The 14,078-nt window shown below is 45.3% G+C and overlaps 1 protein-coding gene across 1 annotated transcript in view; it reads right to left on the minus strand.

Annotated features, from left to right (window-relative positions):
* Window positions 1–13,610, minus strand: part of ZBED1 (zinc finger BED-type containing 1) — an 83,651-nt gene extending 70,041 nt beyond the window's left edge. The window contains exon 1 of the mRNA XM_049834490.1: window positions 13,505–13,610. The gene's annotated coding sequence lies outside the window, so the exon portion shown is untranslated. The remainder of the gene's footprint in view (window positions 1–13,504) is intronic.
* Between the last annotated feature and the right edge of the window lie 468 nt (window positions 13,611–14,078).

The following is a 14,078-nucleotide window of genomic DNA, read 5'->3' on the forward strand; positions in this document are numbered from 1 at the left end:
ATCAGTTTGGTGCAAACGTTAATGTAATAGATATCACAGAGAATGTTTTAAAAAACAGAACCATTACAACTGGTAAAAAAACCAGCAAAATGCAGATAAACAGTAAGATTTGCTTGTGCTTTTCAATTTAAAAAATCAACTTTTTACACATGGAAAGAAGAAAAACAAGCTTTCCTCAGCAAGGACCATTATTCACAGGACAAAGTATTCTGGGCCACAAGTGCCATCTGCTACTATTACAGCAAGAGACGGAAAAATATATTCACTTTCTGCATTGAAAGCACTTAGTGTCCTGTCTCATGATGCTCAAAGGTAATGATAATTTTGCATTTTTCAGCCTGTCCCCTATCAGGGCACAAAAACTACTGCCTACGTGTTGAAAGGGAAATCCAGCACAGGTTTCCAGCAGAACACCCCTGGTGGGAGGAGGATGAGGCTGGTAGGTGGCTGTAGGGCTGTATGGTAGGATAAAGAAGTGTAAAGGTACTGTGTCAGAATGGAAATCAAGCGGTAGACACCAACCAGCTGATTACGAGAGCAATGTCTACACTCTTTCAACATTTATATAACTGAAGTATTAAGAGAAATATAAATGGATTTCACAGTTCAAGCACCTGTTCTACTCATAAAACTGTAGCTCAAAGAGAAATGAAGTTACAGTACCAGTGCAGGCATCACAAGAATGTAAAAGAAAAGTCATTCACAGGCTTAATTCAACCAACAGCTATCTTGAAAATGGCAAATTAAGAAATGCATCTCACTACACAGATTAAAATGTTATTTGATAAAATATTCATTAAACACATTGATACATGCCCACACTGAGTCACAACATCAGGTTGTTGAGGCACACCACTATAGATTTAGTATTGTGCATTTGAGACTGTTTCCAAGCCTGCACCAAAGGGTGACTGCCAGAATACAGCATGTCCTGAAGTCACGGTCTAGCTCTACGCTTCACCTCCTCGCCAGACACTGGATAGCCCCTGTCAGGGTAGATTCTTTTCTCTGTCGTCAGAGTATCCCCATGTGAGAAATGCATCGCAAGGTCTGGCATTCCCAGACTTATCTGGGGTTTGCAAGTTCCCAAAGGATTTGCCTGCCATCCATCCATCCACGCTATACTATACACTAATCTCTCATTCCAAGTATTAGTGAGGTGTCCTGCAAACCTTTCCTCCCGCTGCAGAGCACAGCTACCACCAGTACACCCCATGCAGGATGCTGTCTTTCAGTTAGCCCTCTCCTTGTTGAATCTCAAGAGGCTTTTAGTTATTTTTACAGTTATCACAAGAACCACTTGATTTCTCTCATCATCTAGAGGAGCAAACTGTGTATATGCCCAGCTGACATTCATAAAATAGCAGCAGCATACCCACAAGATTATCCAGGAATGACTCCTTTTTGGTATGTACAGAAGTTCTTTGGAGTGCTGATCCTTTCACTTTCTTTCATGAAAACTGCTGAACCAAAGGCACGCATTACATAGCTATATTTTTTAACCATATACCATGAACATTTTTATCTCATGAGTTAACAGTTTGCCTTTTAATTTAGCAACGTCTTATACAGAACACACATTACACGTTATTAATACACATTATTAGTTTTAAGGTCTGTGTGTCACAACAATCATTGCCAAATCATTTAAAAAAAAGGGTACTTGGCTACATGGGCTGAGAGTGACAAAGGTGGCTGGATGTCAACCTAGCTACGTCACTTACTTGGCTGCTACTGTCTGCAGCCTGAAGGACTTCAACCATTTATTAACGCATATATGTATCCTCAGAACCAAAGCCTTTGCTAACAGAAATTGGCACTGCTCCACTGAAGTCAGCTGAATGTAACAAATGAACAGCTCCTCCCAGGCAAGCAAAATTTTGCCTTCCTTTGTGTATCATCCCACATGCCCATAGGATTTTGCCTACGTGATTAAAAGGGAATGACTCACAATAGCGGCTGCAGTGTCTTCCAAGCCTGTCCCAGCCTCCTCTGTTGTGCCTTACCTTCCAGCTGACCTTATTAGTGAAGCCAGAAGTAAGAGAAGAAACCCTTGGCTGATAATAAAGGTAAAACTATTTCATAATACTGTCACACGTTTATCCATGGAATCCACAGCACCTCCAACACACGGACTCAAGTGAAATGAATTTGGTGTCAATGTCTTGTTCCTGGGACATTCAATTCCTAAAGGCAGTAGGTTCATAGAAGTTCTGGAATAAATACATTAAATGTACTACCTATATCCAGTTAATTCACCCGAGTACTCTGTAAAATTTTAAAAAGGGAATCGTCATGTGAATTTAACGCACAATACAGGATCTTGCTGCTTCATACATAATTTAGTTTTAGAACTAAGAGAGCTTTCATAAACTCACCTAAAAAGCAAGTTTTCTCTTCTCTTCCACCTTTAATTTAAAATCTCTCCAAGCTTGTAAGCCCACATGAGAGAAAAAAAATTAAAGTCACTTCAGGAATCTCCAATATAGCAGTTTATGCATTCAAATATGTAACGGTCTGGGGTTTTCGTCTAGGCTCAAAATGTTTTCCATCATGATTTGACACATCTTCAAGTAAAAAAATCAACTCAGGTATATAAATGTGGCTTTCCATGAGTTTAATAAGGGGGGTGGCAGTGACTCTGTGTACTAACATCAGAGAATCCAAGTTTGAACCCCTGACAACAGATGCACTGCAGGTCTCATTTATTTTGAATTTGCACTGAAAATAGTTAGCCTTGATAACTTAGTCTTGTAATTTTGGAATAAACTTGGGTGTACCCCGAAGTGTCAGAATAAAGCACATCCACTATCCCTTTGTGAAACCTCCCTGCTCTCACCAGCGCCTGCCCACCATCCAGTCCGGCAGGCAGGTGTCATGGCACAATTCTTAGCGCTGAGGAGAAGACTTTTTCTACCTGGGAAAAAAGAAGTACAACGGCCTTTTGCATTAAGTGCTTTTTTCTCCAGTTAGTATTCTGTTCTCCACCTAAATATAAACTGTGAGTAGTCTAGGCATGAGATGACAGGTTTGATGCTGAAGCATGCAGTTCCCATGGGATTGTTTTTCTCTTCAAAGCAGCTCAAATTCAAGCCAGGCGGTACCTGAAAAAGCTACTGTACCAACTACCTGTATGGACATTATAGTTAACTAACAGGCTTTATACAGCTGAAGACAAACACAAAGTAAGGTAAAAATTGGACAAGATTATGGAAAATGTTATACTGCACAAGAGTATGCCCAGCACGATTATATTATAGTCAGAGCATGTAACTGAATTAATTTCCAGTTCCTAGAAATGTGCTGGAGTCCCCACAGAGGTGTAAGAATTAAACAGGCTATAAGTACATTGCAATTTTTGTCTTCAATCTTCAGGCTACTATTACCTGTGATGGCTTCATTCTCAACACATGTATCAACACAGTGGTTGCTCTGCTCTAGTGATGCACTGCCATGTCCCACTTCAGCTGCAGACCATGCGAGACCCCGGAGTGTTGTGTAGGAGCTGCAGGTGTAAAATGTTAAGGACGGCCAGGGCTACTGAGAACAGCTCCCCACTCAGACCCAGTCCCAGTTCTGCGCCTCCATCTTTTTGGTTTACCTGGCTAGCACACGTCACGAGTTAAGGGAGAGAGTACATTACAACAAGCAAGCCACTGCTCATTCCAGTAGAAGACTCTCAAGATTACATGGTTCATAGAATCATACAAACCTAGAATAATTGAAGTTGGAAGGGACCTCAGGAGGTCTGTAGTCCACTCTACTGCTCAAAGTGGGGCCAGCTTTGAGGTCAGACCATGTTGCTCAAGGGGTCTTGAAAACATCCAAGGACAGAGAACACACAACTTCTCTGGGAAACCTGCCTGACTGTACTCGTAGGGAAAAAGGTTTTCCTTACATCCAGTCCAAACCCTCCTTGCTCCAATTTATGACCATTGTCTCTTATCCTCTCTCAATGCACCACTGTCATAAGCCCAGCTCCATCTCCTTGGTGACCTCTTCTAGGCACTGCAAGCAGTGGTACTATTAGGTGCCCCCAAAGCCATCCCTTCTCCAGGCTGACCCAGTCCAGCTTCCCCAGCCGTTCCTCACAGGGCAAATGCTCCAACCCCACTGCCCCCTCCTCTGAGCCCCCTCCAGTTTGTCCATGCCTGTCCTGCACTGGGAAGACCAAAACCGAACGTAGTATCTAGATGTGGTCTAACAAGTGCTGTGCAGAGGGGGATAAGCCCTTCCCTCAATCTACGGGCTATGTTTCTGCTCATACAGCCCCAGAGGCTGTTGGTCGCCTTTGCCTCCAGGGCACACAGCTGGCTCACATTCAGCTCGCTTCCCACCACCACCCCAGAGCTTCTTCCACTGAGCTGCTCCCCAGCCCATCCATCCCCAGCTGACGGTGTTGCAGAGGCTCTTCTCGCCACGGTGGAGGACCTGACATTTCACTTTGCTGAGTTTCATTAGGTTCCTGTTGGCCCACTCTTCCAGCCTGCCTTAGGTCTCACTGAATAGCAGCTCTGCCCTTGGGACTATTGGCTGGTGCATCCAATTCGGTGTCACCTGCAAACATGAGAAGACTACACTCTGTCACCTTCTAGAGGCTGAGAGACAGAGGAAAAGCAAGTGTTGGAGACTATCCTATATGTTGTCACTGAACTGCTACGTGGCTTTAAAAAGTCACTGGATCCCCCCATAGCTTGCTTTCTCCATACGTAAAATGTGGATGGCAGATCTACAATGCTCTGGGCAGTACCCTAAGAGCCTTGGAAGAAAATTTCTATTCAAATCTTGGTATCGTTAATTGTTATCATCATTATTGCTACTTGCTTCCTGAGGTCACATATTTGTTCCCTAGCAGGGGTTAACAGGACTTGTAGGAATTTACAGGGAGTACTCTGATATGTCTTTGTATGTCCTTGATGTCCTCGGATATTAGAAAAAATTTCTTTACTGAAAGGGTCATCAGGCATTGGAACAGGCTGCCCAGGGAAGTGGTGGTGTCACCATCCCTGGGGGTATTCAAAAAATGCATAGACAAGGCACTTCAGGACATGGTTTAATGGGCATGGTTGACGGTTGGACTCGATGATCTTAAAGGTCTTTTCCAACCTAATTCAATCAATTCTATGATTCTAAAGATGCATTACAAAGGTTTTACTTAGTCTTACTTCACAGACTGGCAGTGCTCAGGCTTCTGCAAATCTTAGACTCTTTGGTGCCAGAATCCCCAAATTGAGGTGAATAGCCAGGCTGCAATGGCCTGAGAGCAGAAGTTGATAGGTGCAGTAATGTGTCATCTCTCTGCTTCATTGCATCAATGAATAAATGCATATCCCATAGCTCTTAACTCACATCACAGTTCATAGAATCACAGAATGCTTTGGGTTGGAAGCGACCTTAAAGATCACCTAGTTCCAACGCCCCTGCCTGGGCAGGGACACCTTCCACCAGACCAGGTTGCTCCAAGCCCCATCCAACCTGGCCTTGAACACTTCCAGGCATGGAGCATCCACAACCTCTCTGGGCAACCTGTGCCAGTGCCTCACCACCCTCACAGTGAAGAATTTCTTCGTAATATCTAATCTAAAACTACCTTCTTTCAGTTTAAAGCCATTCCCCCTTGCCCTGTATCACTACATGCTCTTGTAAAATTTCCCTCTCCAGATTTCTTATAGGCCCCCTTTAGGTACTGGAAGGCCACTATAAGGTCTCCCCAGAGCCTTCTCTTCTCCAGCCTGAACAACCTTAACTCTCTCAGCCTGTCTTCATAGGAGACGTGCTCCAGCCCCCTGACCATCTTCATGGCCCTCCTCTGAACTCGCTCAAGCAGGTCCATGTCCTTTTTATGGTGGGGGCCCCAGAGCTGAACACAGTACTGCAGGTGGGGTCTCATGAGAGCGGAGTAGAGGGGGAGAATCACCCTCCTTGACCTGTTGGCCACACTTCTTTTGATGCAGCCCAGGATGCCATTGGCTTTCTGGGCTGCAAATGCACATTGCCACGTCATGTTGAGCTTCTTGTCAACCAACTCCCACAAGTCCCTCTCCTCAGGGCTGCTCTCAATCCATTCTCTGCCCAGCCTGTGTTTGTGCTTGGGGTTGCCCTGACCCATGTGCAGGACCTTGCACTCAGCCTTGTTGAACTTCATGAGGTTCACACGGGCCCACCTCTCAAGCCTGTCAAGGTCCCTCTGGATGGCATCCCTTCCCTCCAGTGTGTCAACCGCATCACACAGTTTGGTGTCATCAGCAAACTTGCTGAGGGTGCACTCGATCCCCACCAATCACCTCCTTATTTTCCATGTGCCTTAGCATAGCTTCCAGAAAGACCTGCTCCATGATCCTGCTGGGCACAGAGGTGAGACTAGCTGGCCTGTAGTTCCCCAGGTCTTCCTTTTTTCTCTTTTTAAAAATGGGGTTATGTTTCCTCTTTTCCAGTTAGTGGGAACTTCTCTGACTGCCATGACTTCTCAAATATGATCGATAGTGGCTTAGCCACTTCATCCACCAGTTCCCTCAGGACCTGCAGATGCATCTCACTAAGTCCCATTGACACATACACCTTCAGGTTCCTTAGGTGCTCTCGAACCTGATCTTCTCCTACAGTGGGCGATTATTCATTCTCCCAGTGTCTGCCTTTGCCTTCCGTGACCTGGGTGGTGTGGCTGGAGCCGTTGCCAGTGAAGACTGAGGCAAAAAAGTCATTAAGTACCTCGGCCTTCTCCACGTCCTGGGTAACCAGGTCTCATGCTTCTTTCTGGAAAGGGCCAACACTTTCCCTAGTCTTCCTTTTATCACTGACGTACCTATAGAAGCTTTTCTTGTTGCCCTTGACATCCTGGCCAGATTTAATTCTGTCAGGGCTTTAGCTTTCCTAACCTGATCCCTGGCTGCTCGGACAGCTTCTCTGCATTCCTCCCAGGCTACCTGTCCTTGCTTCCACCCTCTGTAGGCTTCCTTTTTGTCTTCAAGTTTGTCCAGAAGCAACTTGTTCATCCATGCCAGCCTCCTGGCATTTTTGCTTGACTTCCTCTTTGTCGGGATGCATCAATCCTGAGCTTGGAAGAGGTGATCCTTGAATATTAACCAGCTTTCTTGGGCCCCTCTTCCCACCAGGGCTTTATCCCATGGCACTCTACCAAGCAGATCCCTGAAGAGACCAATGTCTGCTCTCTGAAGTCTGAAGTCCAGGGTAGCGAGCTTGCTGTGCGCCCTCCTCGCTGCCCTCAGGATCTTGAACTCCATTTCATGGTCACCGCAGCCAAGTTCAATTATGCCATGTCAGTCACTAGAAATGTGTACTGATGAGTGTCCTTCTGTGTGCTCACAGTGTCCTCCTTTTACCTTCACCGATACCAAGACTTCATTAAACTCACACTTAGTTATAGTCCCTATTAAGCATGTCAGAATGGTATTACAGTAGAAAATAAAAGCAAGTCATTAGAATGGAGATTGATTGTAAACTTAGTTTTAAGCTCATTCTTATATACATGTCTCACAAGGGTGGTGATGATAGTATGTTCAGAAGTACATTAATTGAAAGAGCTGTGTAAGAAACATGTCCTGCAAGTTAGCTAACCATGTCATTTATATTTTGCATTAAGACCACAACTTAATGAAGACCTTATTTAATTTTTGCTGTAGGTATCATGATCAGTTTGTTGAGTACTTATTTAATAGCACATGCGACACCACTGAAATGGACAGTGAACAGCAAATAAAATTTTCTTCATGTGTCCAGGTTTACCCCAATATGCAATAAATATGGAAGAGGCTATTCGTACAAAAGGTGCTTTTTTTTCCCAGCCTTTGGAACATAGATTATCCTATTCCACACAAACCCAAACATTCTCTCAGGCAGGCTTTACATAAAACACCGGAATAACTCAAAAGCATGATAATCATGTAGCAGGTTTCACTGCGCATAAGTTTTAGTGCTCATAACTTCAGGGGGTTTCTTTCCTCCTTTGCACTTAAAGACATAAGTATAAAAGATGTATTACATGAAAGATTTGTGCTTTTGTAAGAAGGTGTTTGCTATTACTGTTTTTAGCCAAAATACTACAATTCTTCTATCTTCAATCTGAGATGTTCTTTTCTCACATATATTTCTTGGTCATAATAGGTTAATTACCTAATAGGCTTTTTCACTAGTACATGAGGGCTTTGTCTCTTTGAGGTCAGTGGGAAAAAAAAGCCATAAAATCTATTTGTTATTAATGTATTTCTTCTAGTCCATCAAACCTGAACTCATTTTTTTTTTCAAAGTGAATAGTGTGTTAGCATTTTCTTTATAAAAATGATTCATGTATAATTTCAGTGTACGATATCACTCATGTTTGATCACAAAGTCCTCAAGAAAGCATCTGCAACACTACCTGGTTTTAAAGCAAATGCATATTGGGCAATAATAGAGCTGGGCTTCAAGAATAAAGGAATAAAATCATCCAGGTAAAGATTCTTAGCTCGTTCTAGAGTTGCAGATTTCTAACTTGATCTTATAGATTGTACATATGTATGTGGACATATACACACACACATATAGATGTGTGTGTGTATATATGTATATGCACATACTGTAAAGGAAAGTGGCAATTTTTGCCCTGTGAGCTTAGCATGGGACTCCACATTAGCGGCACTTTTTCAAATTTGAATACTCTGGAGTCGCACTTCTTCCATCTTGATGTAGCATTCCTCCTTCTTTTCCCATTCCTTCCTCTTTCTTAATTTGTCACAATCAATTTTTTTTCCACATCTTTTTCTCAACCATAATCCACATTCATAATATGTTCCACAAAGAAACTCTGAATGTCACCTTATTGGTATCCTTTACATATGATTTAATTTAACGGTGATTCATAAAAACACCAGTAAGAATCTTGAGCATTCCAAAGTAGTACATCAAAACATTCAAAATAAAGATGTACTGCTCAACAGCAGCCAGTGTTATGAGCCCCTCCAAGCTGAAGCTCGGATTTTCTCATTTGGGCAGAATTTTGAAAGCTATCATTGGAGTGCCTCTAACAAGAGCAGATGCTGCTGTGCAACTATATGAACCATATTAGCTATGCATATTAAAAACAGCACGCTAAAATAAAAAAAGTCTATTTTAAAGGATATTTACTTGAAAAACCTAGCTTAATGTAGAACAACAAATAAAAAGTGTGTGCTGTTTTCCAATACACTCATCATTTTGTCAGCCCACTTCAGGAAAATCAATTTGTGCAGTTTGTCTACAAACCGCGTTATACACTGAATAGTCACAGTTCAGAGGACTACTGCTTAGGAGGAAAAAGAGAAAACACTCATGCATCGAACTAAAACTGGGGAAAACGTCATCTGTTGAGAAAAAGCCGTGGAACTTTTCCGTACATTTTAATGTCCAGTTCCAGCCCCGAAGCAGTGCCGTGCCGGAGAGAGGGAGCACGCCAGGCGATTTGTGCGCAGAGCCTGCTCTTCAGGTGAAGGGCAAACACTCCTCTTCTTTGTAACTCCATTACACCACCACCAGAGCTTGTATTAACATTACCAATGCAAGATCGTTATTCTAGCAAAGAAAGAAGAAAAGATATGGCCTGCTCATGCCACAGGTTTAATACACTTGTTACAGCGACACTGTATTCCCTAACGCTGCCCCGAAATTTACCATTTAAAGGGCCCTGCCAGTTTCAAGTGTTGTAATTATGGCATAAATCATACAATTAATCCCCACAATCCCACCCCCAAGCTGTTTATAAACATACAAATCATACCGAGTGCTTGTCACACTACCAGTAATCGAAGGGTCAGAGATTTTAAGGCCACAAGGAACAACTACGAAATCACCATGTCTGACCTCTTGCGTAAAACAGACAGTAGAAAATCGCTCCTACGTCGAGCCTTCCACTAAATGGGGCTGGAGCTGTGTAGGGCAGCTCTACGTGTCCTGCCTGACAGCAGCCTGAAGGTTACTCTACACTCACCTGGAGAGGAAAAAGTATAGCTGAGCACTCGTATGACACAAGGACATCTCAAGGATGCAGCACTGGCCATCCTTGGACCTTGGCTAACCTTTCATCTCTGCAGAGACCCTCCCATGCCGGAATGATCTTCAATGCGCATATTAAGCCTGATTTAGGGAAATGGTGCAAGATGCACAGAGGGAATACCACGAAGGCACTGGCTCTTATGAATCCATTTTACGAGGAAGGAACTAGAAAATAAGCAAACCTGAGATGTTCATTGTCCAGTTACGCTTACGTGCCACTTCCAGAAAATATGTAATGAACCTTCAGGGCAGTTGCCTGAATAGGGATTGAGTAAAGAATGACTTATCCGGAAACATACCACACGTTTAAGTCAGACATGACAGGGTTCCTGGGACCACCCTATAGCATGCTGCCTTGCAGTAGGAATTAATCCATAAAATTCATTACACTTCTGCTGATGAAGCAGTGGTAACTTCTTCACAGTCTTTTTCACACAAGAAGGCAAAGGTTTGAAATATCCTTTTACACGATGCTTGAATAGCCAGCCTACCAAATTGCTTTTGGACTAATAACACACTTTCAGCCTATAACATTACCGATTTTTGCAATACGGTAAAGATTTCTCTTGGCTCAAGTAGGAACATGATAACAAGTTGTCTTTGCCTTGAACAAAGGTACTACTCATGACGTTACAACTCATCTTATGGCAAAAAATACTTACAGCTGATGTCTATCTACCTGATGCTATTGTACTCTGTATCTCAGTTGCAGATGATATTTCAGATATCACCTCTGAAACACTACCATACACTAAGAACGAGCAAGCTGGTGAAAATTGTTGAGTCGGGGCAGGAGCACCTAGTAACACTAAATAGAAATAAAATCGTCACCAAACTTCTGAGCAAGCAAGTAAATAAATATAAAAATAAGGTTTGCAGGCACTCCACTGTAACAGATTTTCCCTTGTTTACTGTTTTAATAGTTCTCTCAACTTCAGTAGCATCCTGCTGTTGTTTCAAATTCACATGCAAATCTGTCAATATTTTTCTGACTCCATCGAAAACAGCTGCAAAATTCCACACTGACCTCAGCAAGGCCAGGATTTCATCCTCTTAGATCAGGCACTGCAGCAATAGGAAAGGTGGGTTTCATATCTTTAGGGGTTTGCATTTGTTAATACACAATAATAAAATACACATACCATTAATCCAAAGCCAACGAATCTGTGACTTTAACTATAAATCAAATATGATATTGCTAATCATTGCTCCGCTTATTTTTCAGTTGTGCTAGACTGGAAAATACCCGTTAGTGTTTATACAAATGCATATATACATATTCATATATAAACACATATATATTTACCTTATTTAGAATAAAAGCTGCTAGGAAAAAAAATATTTTCTATATCTGGTCTCCTAGAAACTATATGCTTAAACTAATCACGAGCCAGGTGGAAACACTAACGGTCAGACAGTAACTGAATGGACTAGGTCACAGTTTCTGCAAACAGTAAGCTGATTGACGTTAGTTATGATGGGTACTATAAAATACGTTTGGTCATATCAACACCTCAGGCATTTAGTCACACACACAAATCTGTCAATATTCAAAGTTTTGTGAAAACAATTTTAATTTGCCACATTCCATCCAGTTCTATAACTAACAGTTTGAAATACTGGTTTACTGTGAAATAATTGACAATAAATGGCAAAGCCTCTAAAACAGTACCGCCGGCTAGCTCCTGCCAGCTAGGAGAGGGGCAGAAGGTGCGCACTGCTGTTAATTCGGAAGGGAACATGTGACACAACCTGACATGTCAAAATGTTAAGAGGTTTTTGCCAATTAGGTAAAAACAAGTGTACGATGAAACCGCAAAAACATTTTAGGAAGAGGACTTGGAGGTTATTTTATTTCTACATAATTAAACGCATAAGGAAAACAGAGCTGTGGCCATTTTTAAATGCCTCTAAGAGCTTCACCCTCCTTCTCCCTTCTTCCCTCGCTCTTCAGAGCTGTTGAGTAACAGACATTTCAGTGTGCATGGGGGAGGTAAACAAATGCATTGCTACTGTAGTTGCAGGGCAAGGAAACATTGATGTCACTGCTGCTATAATCACATTAGTAGGATGCGTTAACGGTAATGTCATGTTTGATCAACTAGCCAGGTCAAAAGCCCTTCGAAATACAATCTGAACAGAAGCACAAACCAAAACGGCAAGAGAATCGACTTCCGAACAGTTTCCTCCCAAATGCAGAGCCCTGTTGCAAAGGTGAGCTTTTGCTCACTAACACTCAATGTCAAATCATCTTGAATCCCACGACGACACTTTACACTTGGCTAGGTCCCCATTCCCTCCCTTTAAACCCGAATTTGATTTGTCTCTTATTCCACATCCGAGTACACGCACCCGCACCCTGCGGCATCCGAATAGGTCCCCGCCAGGGATAACGCACGCAGCTAGAGTTTGCTCCGATCCCTGGCAGCTTGTCTGTCAAGGACAGAAACATTTACAGCGCGAGTGTTCAGGACCACTTCTCTTTCAGTAGGTCTTTTTGACTCTAAACACAAAGTGTTGCCGCCTCTCCGCTTTAGCGCACGGTATTCAATACAACCAAACGGTTAAGAGCAGAAATAGCCAACGACAAATTCTTTCAGGTGGGAAAACAGCCGGGCAGGATACGTCCCCTGTAGCGTCCCAGTGCGCTCGGCACACAGATGTTCGTCAGTTGTGTACTTTTTTTATCAACATTTTCTGACACCGCCGGGCTTGGGCACGCGTTTAACCCTTCAGCATTAACCCTTCTGCGGAGAGCAGCACGTAGCAAACGCAGCGTCGGCGAGACCAGACAAGGACCGCTGCCATCCAGAACTTCCCCTTGCACATTTTTCCACCATCTCCCCAAATTCCTTCCACCAACCCACCCCCCACCCCCTCCCCCGGGAAGGAGAAACTCATCCTCCTTCTCACCCCCTCCCCGAAGTCCGCCTGCCGCCGGACACCCGACACCTTCATTCGTTTTCCGCTACTTCCCCCATTTGCCTCCGCGGAATGGCTGTGTCCCCGTCCCCCCCCCATCCCCTGGGCTCACCTTTTCGGTCTGCCTGCCGGCGCAGCCACCGCCTGCATACCAATGTGGGGCCGCAAAGGCAGCGCGGCGGCCGCTCCTCCCGCACCCGGACCCGGCCCCGCAACCCGGCCCCGGGGGCTCCCGCGGGCGCGCTGCCTTTCGCGCGTTGTCCCCTCGGTAAAATTGAAAGCGGGGGGGACGCGGGGACAGGCACCATTGATGTCCCCGGCTTCTCCCCCCGGAGGGGGACACGCGTGCCGGGGGGGGGGGTAGCAGGCGCTCAGGCACGCACAGCCAGCGGGGTGGGAGGGTGGGGGGCGTGGGGGGGGCCTGTGCCACAGCCGTGAGTGAGTGTGCGTGAGTGTGAGTGTGTGCGCGGGGAGCGGAGCGGAGCGGGGCGGGCGGGCGGGCAGGCGGCAGCCCCGCCGCGCCCGCGCATCCCCCGCGCCGCCGAGAGCGGAGACTCACCGGGTCACCCTGGTCTCTGAAGGTCAAGCTCAGGTTGGTTTCTTGATTGCAGTTGTCCTCCGGGCTCTTTCGGCTCGGCTCTTTCTCTCTCTCTTTTTTTTTTTTTTTTTTTTTTTCTCTTCTTCTTTTTTCTCCTTCCCCTTCCCCTGCTCCGGCCGCGGTGGCGGCGGCTGCCGCCCGGCGGGGCTCCCGCTGCCGCTGCCGGCCCCGCGGGGTGAATCCCGGCTCCTAAGCCCTGGCCCCGCGGCGCCGCTCAGATCCCATGGTCGCAATCCACATCGCGGCAGATGTACCACAGAATCACGTAGAGGATCAGCAGGATGGCGAAGATGAACAAAGCCACCAGGATAGCCTTGGTCACCGGAGAGATGAGGGACTGCATGTCACCCGCGGGGCCGCCGCCGAGGACACCGCCACTCGGCAACTACACGGGGGCAGCGAGCGCGGACGGATCCCGCGGCCCCGCCGCCGCCCCCGCCGCCGCCCCCGCCGCCGCCGCCGCCGCCAGCGACCCGGCGGGCAACGGCGGCTGGCGCCGAGCCGGTGGCGGTGTGCCGGGGGCTGCCTCCCTCAG

The sequence above is a fragment of the Accipiter gentilis genome, chromosome 31 (assembly GCF_929443795.1).
Source record: "Accipiter gentilis chromosome 31, bAccGen1.1, whole genome shotgun sequence".
Lineage (NCBI taxonomy): Eukaryota > Metazoa > Chordata > Aves > Accipitriformes > Accipitridae > Astur > Astur gentilis.